The sequence below is a fragment of the Mustela lutreola genome, chromosome 5 (assembly GCF_030435805.1).
Source record: "Mustela lutreola isolate mMusLut2 chromosome 5, mMusLut2.pri, whole genome shotgun sequence".
In the NCBI taxonomy this organism is placed as follows: domain Eukaryota; kingdom Metazoa; phylum Chordata; class Mammalia; order Carnivora; family Mustelidae; genus Mustela; species Mustela lutreola.
This window is the reverse complement of record NC_081294.1, coordinates 31,434,563-31,446,272: the sequence shown is the minus strand read 5'-3', so window position 1 is coordinate 31,446,272 and position 11,710 is coordinate 31,434,563. Positions and strand designations below refer to the sequence as shown.

The following is an 11,710-nucleotide window of genomic DNA, read 5'->3' as shown; positions in this document are numbered from 1 at the left end:
ATCTATCTATCTATCTATCTATCACCTGTCATTCTCTATCTGGATATGCATGTGTGTATGACTACGGATGTGTTTTGCATTACATCAGCGGTTAGTCTTTAGAAGAGTACAGAATGTGAGATATAACCTCCAAGCTACCTAGTCATCCTACAGCAATTTTATGGTTGCAGTCAGAGGACAGGTGGAAAGAAAGAACTAAGAAAGAGAACATCAGAATTTAAATAATTCCTCAATGTCATAACCAATCAATGGCAGAGCTGGGATGTAGATGCTCCAGAATGTGTGTTTTTATGTTATATTGCAGTGACAATGTTGTAGGCACACAAATGTTTGGGATTTTTTCCTCATTGACAAGGAAGGAAAAATTAGTCATATTTAATATGTAAGTTAGGTTTAAGCATTATCAGCAGATTATACTTCTTTGCCAGGAATGCCATGAAACTGACAACTTCTCAAATGTCTGCATATAATGCACTCTGGTTGGCTTCTGTGATCAGTGTCACCAGTAAGTAGAAGCAGACCAAGTTTTAACCATCAGGTTCTTAAATGCATTTGACAGTCACTGTGATTTGCTAACCACGAATCAACACACCAGGTTTTTCTGAGAACCTGTCCTGTGCCCATGGCTGAGCCAGAAAACTTTGCAAGGGGCTTTAAATTTTTTTTTTTTATGTTTTTTTTATGTTTTTTTAAAAATTTTCTTATAAACATATCATTAGCCCCAGGGGTACAGGTATGTGAATCGCCATGTTTACACACTTTACAGCACTCACCATAGCACATACCCTCCCCAATGTCCATAACCCCACCACCTTCTCCCGACTCCCCTCCCCCCAGCAGCCCTCAGTTTGTTTTGTGAGATTAAGAGTCTCTTATGGTTTGTCTCCCTCCCAATCCCATCTTGTTTCACTTATTATTTTCCCACCCCCCAAACCCCCCACGTTGCATATCCACTTCCTCATATCAGGGAGATTATATGATAATTATCTTTCTCTGATTGTCTTATTTTGCTAAGCATAATACCCTCTAGTTCCATCCACATCGTCACAAATGGTAAGATTTCATTTCTTTTGATGGCTGCATAGTATTCCATTGTATATATATATACCACATCTTCTCTATCCATTCATCTGTTGATGGACAACTAGGTTCTTTCCATACTTTGGCTATTGTGGACATTGCTGCTATAAACACTCAGGTGCATGTGCCTCTTTGGATCACTATGTTTGTATCTTTAGAGTAAATACCCAGTAGTGAAAACATGTTTTCGTTCAATCTAAGCAGAGGTATAAAACAGTCATTCGCTACATAAGGTAATACATATTTCTGTGTCCAATTGCATGTGTGAACTATAGATATTGAAGAAGAAAAAAGGGTCAGAGTGGTCCAGAGGTGTTCATGTCTTGTTAGAGTTTTGATGACTCTCTTTCCAGGTTCAGGATAGTAATAATAGTAGATAGTAATCACTAGATATCTATCCTTTAGTTCAACATTCTTCTGAAATAAATTTCATGCAAATATGGCAACAATTACTACTAAAGGTAGTCACTGTTTTCAGTATTTTAGTTGGTACAGAGGGTTCTTTCCACTTTCGAAGTCCAGACGAGGTTGAATAGGGCCTGAAAGCGTCTTCCACAGCTGGTGAGGAGCGTGTGTGGTTCCTGCAGTCAAGCTCCCGGAACCTCAGCTCTCCTTAGACTCAATAATCGAGGACGCCAGGCTGCAAGGAAAGGACACCAGATGCTCCACAGGCCGCCTCCTCGGCCCCTCCCTCAGCTCTGGCTATCGTCCCTGCCGGGGTTAAAGTGCAGGCACTGTAAAATAACCGGTCCAAAATTTTTGCGGGGCCATGACTTTCAGCCTCTAATCATGCCTAGATGTGGCCTGTCAGGATCACACTCGCATGTTTTACGCACTACAGCAGGGTCCTGGAGTTCTGTATTGGAAACACAAGCTCTTACAGGGTCACGAACGAGGAAATATTGTGGGGGAAGAAAGATTATGTTCTGTTCTAGCCTTGTTTCTGAAACTTTTCCCCTCTCCTCTTGATAAACGCTTCTGCTCACCCAAAAAGAAGTAGAGTCATCCTGCCCGTTATTCCCCAAGTAGCTGCCCCTTGATTCTCCCCACATGCCTGACCAGAAGATCTGAATACGTATGACAATCTTGAAACAGCCTCTAGGCCAGGGAACCGGACAGTGAAAGAGTAGGGGCCATGCCTCTGTATTGGTCAGATGATGTCGATACCACAGGGTTAGTGCATTTCCAGGAAGAAACCGACGCGGGAGGGATCAAGGGAAATCTGGGCTCTCCTTGGGAAAACTCAAAGCAATAACTGGCTGGCAATCAAACTTCAAAAGACCCAAAGCCTGAGTAGTCTATTAAAATCTCTGTGGTTCGTATGGTTTAGGGATTTAAGGAGTGGCATTAAAATGCCATAAACTTCATAATCCACAGAATCAAGTTTTTAGAGCTCTTGGTTTTTGTTTTTGTTTTCTGTTCTTTTAAAGACAAGAGGCCTTTTGCCTTTATGGGCTCTTTCATGGGGATTTCATTTCAGAAGCTCGGGTTTTAGAGAAATAAATAAACCAGATTCCAAGGCGCATTGAGGTCTTACCAAGAGGTGGCATTTAGAAACTGATCATACCGGAAGTAAGCAGGGACCTGGGGCTGGGGCCATTAGTCACTGGTTTGCATACAGAAGTGGCTTCTGAACGGCTTTGGGGGACACAACCCTTTTTCAAAACAACCCTCCACGCTTGGCTCCCATTTCAAAAATCACTTCGTGTTTTAAAGTAGTGATTTTTAGGGCACCTGGGTGGCTCAGTGGGTTAAAGCCTCTGCCTTCGGCTCAGGTCATGATCTCAGGGTCCTGGGATCGTGCCCCACATCGAGCCCTGCATCAAGCCCTGCATCGGGCTCTCTGCTCAGCCAGGAGCCTGCTTCCTCCTCTCTCTCTCTGCCTCTCTGCCTACTTGTGATCTCTGTCAAATAAATAAATAAATAAAATCTTTAAAAAAAAAAAAAAGGGATTTTTTTTTTTCCCCAAGAGTGTTTCTTAAGGCATTTGGGGCTGTAGAGGAAGCCAGGTGCACAGTGTCGGGGACCCCAGTCTAAAACTTTATCCCCATTTGCTCATTTTGAATTTGTTTGAGCCATTTACCAAAAAAAAGGGCTAAAGTATTTCGTTTTGTTAAAGAGGTTTTGCTGAAAAGTAAGAACAATAACAAGAATAACAAATCATTCACAAATTTAAGAAACTGAGTCCAGGTGTCACTTTCAGCCGACAGTGTATTGACATGTCCCCGTGCAGTGGGGGCAAGAGGACAAGCGCATTCCCCATGGGACTTGCTTGGCAAAGACCCAGGCTCTAAGGATGGAAGTGGCAAAGCTCAAATGTGATGAGGAGAGGCGATGGGGAGGTTGGAGGAAAGCTAAGCCCCAGGAAGGTGACATGTTTTAGGTACTTGGTAGAGTGTGCACTAAAAGAACATGGAAATTTTCCACGGAAGATACTAAAAGAGGCAGAGAACACCGAAAGGAGTTGATACATAATAGTGATGGAAGATTCAACTGAAATGCCACATGAGCAATGCCACATATTGAGTGGAGAGATCTTCAGTCAAGATGCAACTTTCTGGTGCGCCTGGGTGGCTCAGTGGGTTGAGCCTCTGCCTTCAGCTCAGGTCATGATCTCAGGGTTCTGGGATCAAGCCCTGCCTCAGGCTCTCTGCTTGGCGGGAAACCTGCTTCCTCCTCTCTCTCTCTCTCTCTCTCTGCCTGCCTCTCTGCCTACTTGTGATTTCTGTCTGTCAAATAAATAAAATCTTAAAAAAAAAAAAGATGCAACTTTCCAAGGAAATTCCTAGGGACCAATTATATGACTTTGGGCCTCTCACCCACTTCAAGGGTATAGAGGGTCCCCAGATGGGAAATTAAGAAGAAGATGGAGGAGAATAGTTTGAGATAGAGAGAGTTGTACTATGAGCTCCAGCCTCCACCCTGGGGGAGGCAGGGATGAAACCGGCTTCCTCACTAGGGAGAGGGGTTTCAGAGGAGATGACATTGAAAATCTGCCTTTGTTGCCTGAGTTTGGGAAATTTCTCCGACATGGGTCAGAGCAAGAGACCCTCTGGTGTTCCATGGGAGCAAAGGGAGCTGCAGCAAGAATATAACTTTATTTCCTCCAACTGCAAGCCAAGATATACAATGCCTACGGCCACGCGGAGGAATGCCAGCCTGGGGCCTTTTTATATGGGATTCTAAATAAAAGGCCTAAAAGAATTTCTGCCTGAGGACAAGGGATCTTTCCTGACAGGATATGTATAAAATAAAGCACCAGAATTTTGAAGGCTGGGGGTGGAAGGGGGTGGGGGGTGAGGGGTGGGGGGCGGAGTAAATGAACAATAGACCAAAGGTGAAGAGGTTTGGCTTCTGATAACATCTGAGGGGCTAAGCAGGTTGGGAGTCCTGGCAGACTACTTGTGAGGCTCCCAGAGCAAGAAGCCATGGACAGGCATGACAATTAAGTTTTTCCTATCCCCTTTATCTGTCCTCCCCCTTCTTCAGTCCCAGGGTCAGAAAGAAGAGCTATCGTGTGGCAGGAAAGTTTGGCAGGGCAGCTAGAAGCCCATGACACCCCTTCACCAGACAGACTTGTCGGGTGCTGGCTCCAGCAGATGGATGACAAGTCGTATTTTTGAATGCAAATTGCAGTGCTAATTAATGTAGTATGACCGAAGATCCTACTTTCTGAAATAAGACCGTGTTTTGTAACTTAATCAATTTGGGATTTAATAAGGATGACCAGAAATGTCATGGTGCCTGGTAGTTTTCTTCCAAAGGCAGAAGGGGAAAAAAAAAAAAAAGGCAACCAAAAACATTTCCCAACAAGTTAATCTTAAAGTGGCAGTGGGGTAAAATGCCTTTTAATTACAGGTCTGACAAGTAGGCTTGTATATTGCACCAGTTCAAGGTGCTTGTGAGAGGGCTGACACCATGCCACTGTGCGGTCCAGGGCAGGGCTTGACCCTGAGCTTGAAAGTAAAATTCCCATACACTGTGGTCAGGGGAAAAGTAATAGTGGAAAAATCCTTGGAGGATTTGGGTGGTTGATTGTCTGTCTGGTTGCTTATTTGGTGTCTTCTAGTTTTTCCTTGAAAAAGATTCTTGCAGCTACGTTCCACTACCTGCCAGCATTCTCTATGACCCCATACTGCAATAGAAAGAAGACTGTCTCATATACATATTATATGACATATATGTGCATATATCATGTCATATAGATATATAGATTCATATCTATCTATATATCTCTATTATGTGTCTTTTTATATATGTTTGGGGTATTTTGTGTTTGTTTTCTTAAAATGGACTCAGGAGAAAGGTAAAGGGAAAACACTTGGTCTACAGGGAGACAAGACACAATGGTTTACTTACCCTAATCCTAAATGTTCTTTTGTTTTCTTCTCATTGTGGTTGTTGCTGTTTTGAAATGGGGTGAAGTAGTTTAGGTCTCCTATGAAAATATAAACTATCTACCGAAATCTGTCTTTGTTTGCTTCTCTCAGCAAGATCATTCACAACTTCTCACAAGAGAAAAACATAGTCACAGAACAAGAAAGAAAATGATTTCTTAGGAGAAAATGAAGTTTGCATTCGTAAGACAAAAACACCAGGCATGAGGTAATGGACTGAAAGATTAACAACACATTGTCTATTAGACTCAGCAGGAAATGGACTGGAATTGATGGCTCAAGAATGACAGGAAAAAGAGCCTTGTTTCCTTGGGGTTTTAGGAAACATTTCTAATGAGCTGTTTTATTCATAAAAATATTTCTGAATATTCTATCAGAACAGCAAATAGAAGTCTTCTGAAAACACATCCAGTTCTGTTCCTTGACCCACAGATGAAGGACAAACTTGTGTGTTAGGATAGCTGGAGGAAGGACTGTGCATGTCTGGGTCCAATAAAAACAGAGAGGCATTGACGACTACCATCTCTGATTTTCACTTTTTCACAAGTGATATCAAGGTGCATTTACTCATTCACATAATAAATGCCTGGAGTTAAAGTCACATGATAGTTTAGAGGACCAGTCAGGCTCCATCCCATTGCTAGCTGAGTGATGGTAACAAAGTCACTTATCTTTCAGGGCCTCAGTTTTACTACTTTCAAACAGGAACGATAGCAGTCTTGAACTCATTGGATTTTCAGGAAGATTCAATGAACTAATGTAGATTGACCTCATGACCGTGAGAAAGAATTGCCCAGATTTCATGCTGCTGGAGTGTAACTGATGAACAAGCCCAGCTTCTATCCTTTTAGATCTACTGCCATATTCCCAAAGGGCTGCTCCCAGCCAGTGACCAACCATAGTGAGAGTATCAATGGCAGATCAGTTTTATGAGATGGGGGACTCTCAAAAAATGGCTTTGGCTTGAAGATTCTCATTGGGTTGGCAGAACATTTCTTGGAATTAAACTGTAGCCTGAGACCAATCTTCCTTCTCCATCTTCTCCTTCCGCAGTGTCAGACAATCATTGTGTTACAAAGGCTCCTGTCACTTTCTGCTACTCCTTCCCCTTTTATCCTTCACAGGTTTTTTACTCACAATTAACCTTTCATTTCATCTCATCTTATGATCTTCTCTCCTCTCCTCTCATCTTAATGTATCAAACTAACACAGTTGATTAAAGACCAGCATCTAGTATATAGTATGTATTTAGAAAGCATCATTTCTTATTATTAAAGGGAATTATGGAGAGTGTAAGCATGGAATGCTTGTGACAATTCAGAGGAAGGGAAAATCACTTCACACCGAGACATTCGGAAAAAAAATTTATATAGGAGAAAGATTTTGAGCTAGCTGGAAGAATCTTTAACGTAAGGTTTGCTAAGACTGGGGAAAGACAGTTTGCGCTAGGAGAGTAGTAAAAACTGAATGAAACACAGAGACTGAGAAGTGAAGATGCTTTTAGATTGGTTAGAAGGTAGGGTGCATGTGCGGTTGTGGTGCCATGAGTCCTGACAGGCAGGTTGGAACTAAACTGAAGGAGGGATTTTTATTAGTTGATTTTGCCTGTTAGAACAAGCGAACCCCAATTTCAGTGGCTTACAACAGACATTGGTTTCTCATTTGTGTCACATGTTGGTGGCTGGGACCAGCTGCTATGGCTTTATTTCTTGCATCTTCTGATCTTATTTTGAGTCCCTGGCTGAAGGAGAAGACCCAACTGGGGAAACATGGTTTCTTAAGGAAAAAAGACTAATAGAAATGTACAATGGCTTTTGAGGCTTCTGCCAGAGGCAAGATATATGTCATGCTTGCTCATATTCCGGTAGTCAAAACAAGTCATATGGCCAAACCTGGTATCAATAGGGCAAAAAAGGGACGCCTGGGTGGCTCAGTGGGTTAAGCCTCAGCCTTCGGCTCAGGTCATGATCCCAGGGTCCTGGGATCGAGCCCCGCATCGGGCTCTCTGCTCAGCAGGGAGCCTGCTTCCTCCTCTCTCTCTCTGCCTGCCTCTCTGCCTACTTGTGATCTCTCTCTGTCAAATAAATAAATAAATAAATCTTAAAAAAAAAAAAATAGGGCAAAAAAATACCCCTCCAGCATAGGAGGCATGGAATGTCCTATTGCTTTGGATGTGGATGTGTGATCCTTTCACAGCAAAGGGGGCTGAAGAGTTGGTACCAAGATATCAATCTACTGCAGGAAAGAAATTATTCAGCTGACCAGATTTAAACATCTATTTTGTTTTTTTTTTTCCTAGCTGGCCAGTGGTATCATCAGGGTCGTTTGCGTGTGCGGAAGTGCAAGTAGAATGGAAGTGTACAGAGAAGAGTATCGCCCTGGGGCAGGCGGGAGAAGATGCCAGGCAGGATCCAGTGATGGTGGATAGAATTGATGCGGCCCTCTTCTCCAGGACCCAGCTCCCTAGTTTATTCTGAAACCTCCACAAGCAGATGAAGAAGAAAATCACTTGTCAGGAGGAGGAACAAGAGAAGGCGGGGCCAATTCTCAGATTAAGCCTCAGAAAACTAGGAGAGAGAAGTTAAATATCACTCCAGAACCCATCCTACTCCCTCTACCTCTGTGCTTCTAGGATTCTACAGTTTCCATCCCCATCAACCAGGCCCTAGCCCACAGTGCTCTCATTTTGTCCCCCGAGGTGGTCAGGTCTCCCCACCCTGACTCTGACTGGACCCTCCCAGACTCTCCCAGGCAATACCTGCTGCCTCCGGCCTGACTCTTCTGCTTCAACCCACCTACGGCAAAGGATCAGCCTTGCCATCACGACTGTGACCCCCATCCTTACAACCTGGCGATGTAACTGGCTAGCTGTTCCCTTTAAAAATGTACCCACTGTAAAATGTTACTTTACTCTCCTGTCGTGAAATACTTTGATTGTAAATATAGGCCTTAGACAGAGAATACCTTCACCTCCAGAAAAGCAGCCTATCCTATCAGCCAGTGATAAGAGATAATCTTAAACAACGGCCATTTAGGAGCAGATCTTCAACCAGATCAATAAGCAAGTGCTCCGTGTGTTTGTGGCCTAGCTCAACCACGCCCCACCACAGCCTGAGGAATGTGTCCCACATTGTGTCCTGGTCTGCACAAGGTGTAGATTGATGGGATAGACCCACACGGCATTCTTCAATGCTGTAAATGCATATTAATGTGAGTAGTGGATTCAGAGCCGGAGACCAATGTCTGAATATCCAAGAGAGCAAAATTCTAGAAATTTCTAGATTGTCTAGAAATTTCTAGAGAAATTCTCAACAGTGTCAATTCACTTGCTCTATTTCCTCCACACCCATGGACAAACTGTTTCTAAGTTACTGTGTTTCATGGGAATCAAAAAAGAAGGTCATGTCAGAGAAAGGGGGGTGACCCCAAACTAGCACTGATTTGGCAAGTGTGTCTGGCCTCTTCTTGAGATACCAGACATCTTTCACCAGCAGAGTCATCAGTGCTCTGGTGGAGACAATTCTTTCTTTTCTTTCTTTCTTTCTTTATTTTTAATTTCCTTCTGACTCAATTCTAACATCTGACTTTTGGGTGAATAAATAACCTCTCATCTTCTTACCAGGGACATCAGGTCACATAGTAACTGTCTACCTCAGGCACAGAGAGGCAAAGGCCGCCAACCACAGCTTCCAGATTTTCTTTTCCAAGTAAGCAGTGCATCTCGTTAGACCTGAAAATACATTGCCTGGGGTCATCTGCTCCAGAGCCACTCCTGAAGTTTGAGGCTGGAGGAGAAGTCACCGGGAGGCCTGGTTACTGTGACTTGGAAGCCTCACCACCCCACTGGTGCCACAGTGCCTAGGATTCTGTGGAACTTTGGGCACCAGGATCCCTTCCACAACAAAGAGACAAAGAGAAAGAGAGAGAGAGAGCCAACACTCCTACCGCAGGTAAGTGAAAAAGCATCTGTGTGTGAATAAATTTTCAAAGTGTGTGTGGAGTAAGGCAATAGAACAGGGCAAGACAGAGAAACCTGAGCTGTGAGCCACTGGGATGCTTGGACTGACTTGGCAGATGACAGATTTTGTTACAGATTTTTAAAATAATGTTGCTTTAAGAACAGAGAGAAAACCAAGCCAAGAAACATCAACAGTAAGTTTTCCTCCTTTTTCCCCCTAAGATATGCTGAAGCCAGGTTTAATTTTATGTCAGGAAAGAATTCCCTCCTGAGACTTTCCTGGCCACGGTTCAGTTGAGGATAATGTTTTCCAGCCATGTTTCCAGAGTCCCTCAAAAGTTGAAAGGAAAATGGCAAACAATCGCGAAGACTTCGCTTGGAAGCAGCAGGGGGAGCTGTTATGATAAAGAAATGGGTGGTTCCTCCTCTCCCGAGGCCATGTCTGATATCCAGTCAACATTCCCTACGGGGCGCTTTGAAGACCAGGGAGTACCTACAGGACAAAATATTTATAGACGTCAGCAGCTTTTATACCTCTGATTTTTAATACAAAGACTTATATGTGATATTTTAAATCAAAAGGGGAAAAAAAGGAATCTTAGATATTTGTACAAGTTGCCGGCAGCCTGCAAAGCATAACAGCATTCCACAATTACTTTCATCATCAAGTAATGAAGCATATCTCAGAGAGTATATTGCAACCCTAGATCTCCGGTGGAAGTAAGATGTTTAAACTAGAACTTCCGGGGTCTAAAAAAGAGCCATTATAACAACCTCAGCAAAATCTATTACTCTTACCATAAAAGGTATTTCCATGCACCCAGAGTACTTGTTTGTTTGGTAATTCCAGTTTTCAAATTACTTGAGCCCATTTATAAATGGAGGGGGAGGAAGGTAAGGAAGCCAACTTAACTGCTTATTATTAGAAATAGTCTCTGTTCTCCTTCATGTTGGGTCATTTGAAGTCCTACGTGAAATCACACAATGTTAAGAATTAAATGACTACTGGTATTTTAGGCAATCTTTATGCTCACCTACCTCTGTTTATTTGGTTCCTTCTAGTGTTGGCAGAACCCTTACGTTCAGAACCTGGTGGAGCTACATTTGACATTATTGGTGTATCTCCTATACATTTCCATTACTATTGTTTCTACATCATTGTCAAAGATGTCCCCCAAGAGTAGTAAGTGTTGGCTTCCAGGAAGAGCTAGGAAACCAGAGTCCAGGAGAAGAGGGAGGTAATGGGGAATTGGCTGGAGCATAGGAAATTCCAGAGAAGAGGCATCTTTCCAGGAGGAAGTTGAAAATCAAAGGTCTCTCTGACCAAGTGTGTAGGCAGTACAATCACCTTGTAGGCTGATATTATACCATCCAAGGAATTCCATTATAGTGGAAAGCTTCAGGTGTTTAGACAGATTATGGGGAAATGATCTGAGAGAGCAAGATATCATTCAGAAAATAGACTTTCATGAAGTTAATACAGGCCTGGTAGGAAAAGAATTGACAAACAATTGATATAGAATGGAATATATAGGTAGGCAGTAGAAGCCAAATAATGGAGAATACAGAGAAAGAATCAGACATGGTTCAAGAATGGCCTAGCCTTCCCTCAGAATAATTTTGGGAGAAATTACTGTTAATATCCTATAACTTAATAAAATATCTTACATTTCTGCCCTTGAGAGAAGATGAACAAATATATCCTCTCCTTCCAAACATGGCTGGTTTACAATAATATACTTCCTAATCAGCAGGGTCCTCAGTGATTCCAGCAAGTTCCCAATCATTCTGCAACTGGTTAGATACTCATTCTAAACTTTGATCTGAGTAGGAGCTGCCATCTGTCTTTACTTTATCCTTATATTATGAATAAGACTCATACTTTGGATCAGAACAAGATTGTGTATTCCTATGTGTCTTTCATGGGGACCTCTGACCATGATTTGATCTAGAGGGTTCACTAGAGATATAGTGATGGTGTCACTCTTTGCAACAAAGGATAAATTAGTAATGGAAAATTTGCTTTGATAGTGGTTTGGGATTAAAGTTTGTTCTTTCCTTGCTGAGTTTCTGCAAATTTAAGTGGGTTTTCATAAGTACCTAATTTACTAAGCAGTGTTAACTCAATAAGAACTATGAAGTTTTTATGTTCCTGCCTCATTCTTCCTGATTGTACTATACTGAGAATGAATTCTCTTCAGGACATCTGAGGCAGCCCCATCATTTTCCAGTTGCTTGCAGACATGAAGCCTTGGTCTAGTCAGTCATCAGGCAT

At 42.6% G+C, this 11,710-nt stretch overlaps 1 protein-coding gene across 1 annotated transcript in view; it reads left to right on the top strand.

The window, feature by feature from the left end:
* Positions 1–9,178: 9,178 nt before the first annotated feature.
* DAB2 (DAB adaptor protein 2) overlaps positions 9,179–11,710 on the top strand; it is a 172,366-nt gene continuing 169,834 nt past the window's right edge. Inside the window, exon 1 of the mRNA XM_059173859.1 lies at positions 9,179–9,427. The gene's annotated coding sequence lies outside the window, so the exon portion shown is untranslated. The remainder of the gene's footprint in view (positions 9,428–11,710) is intronic.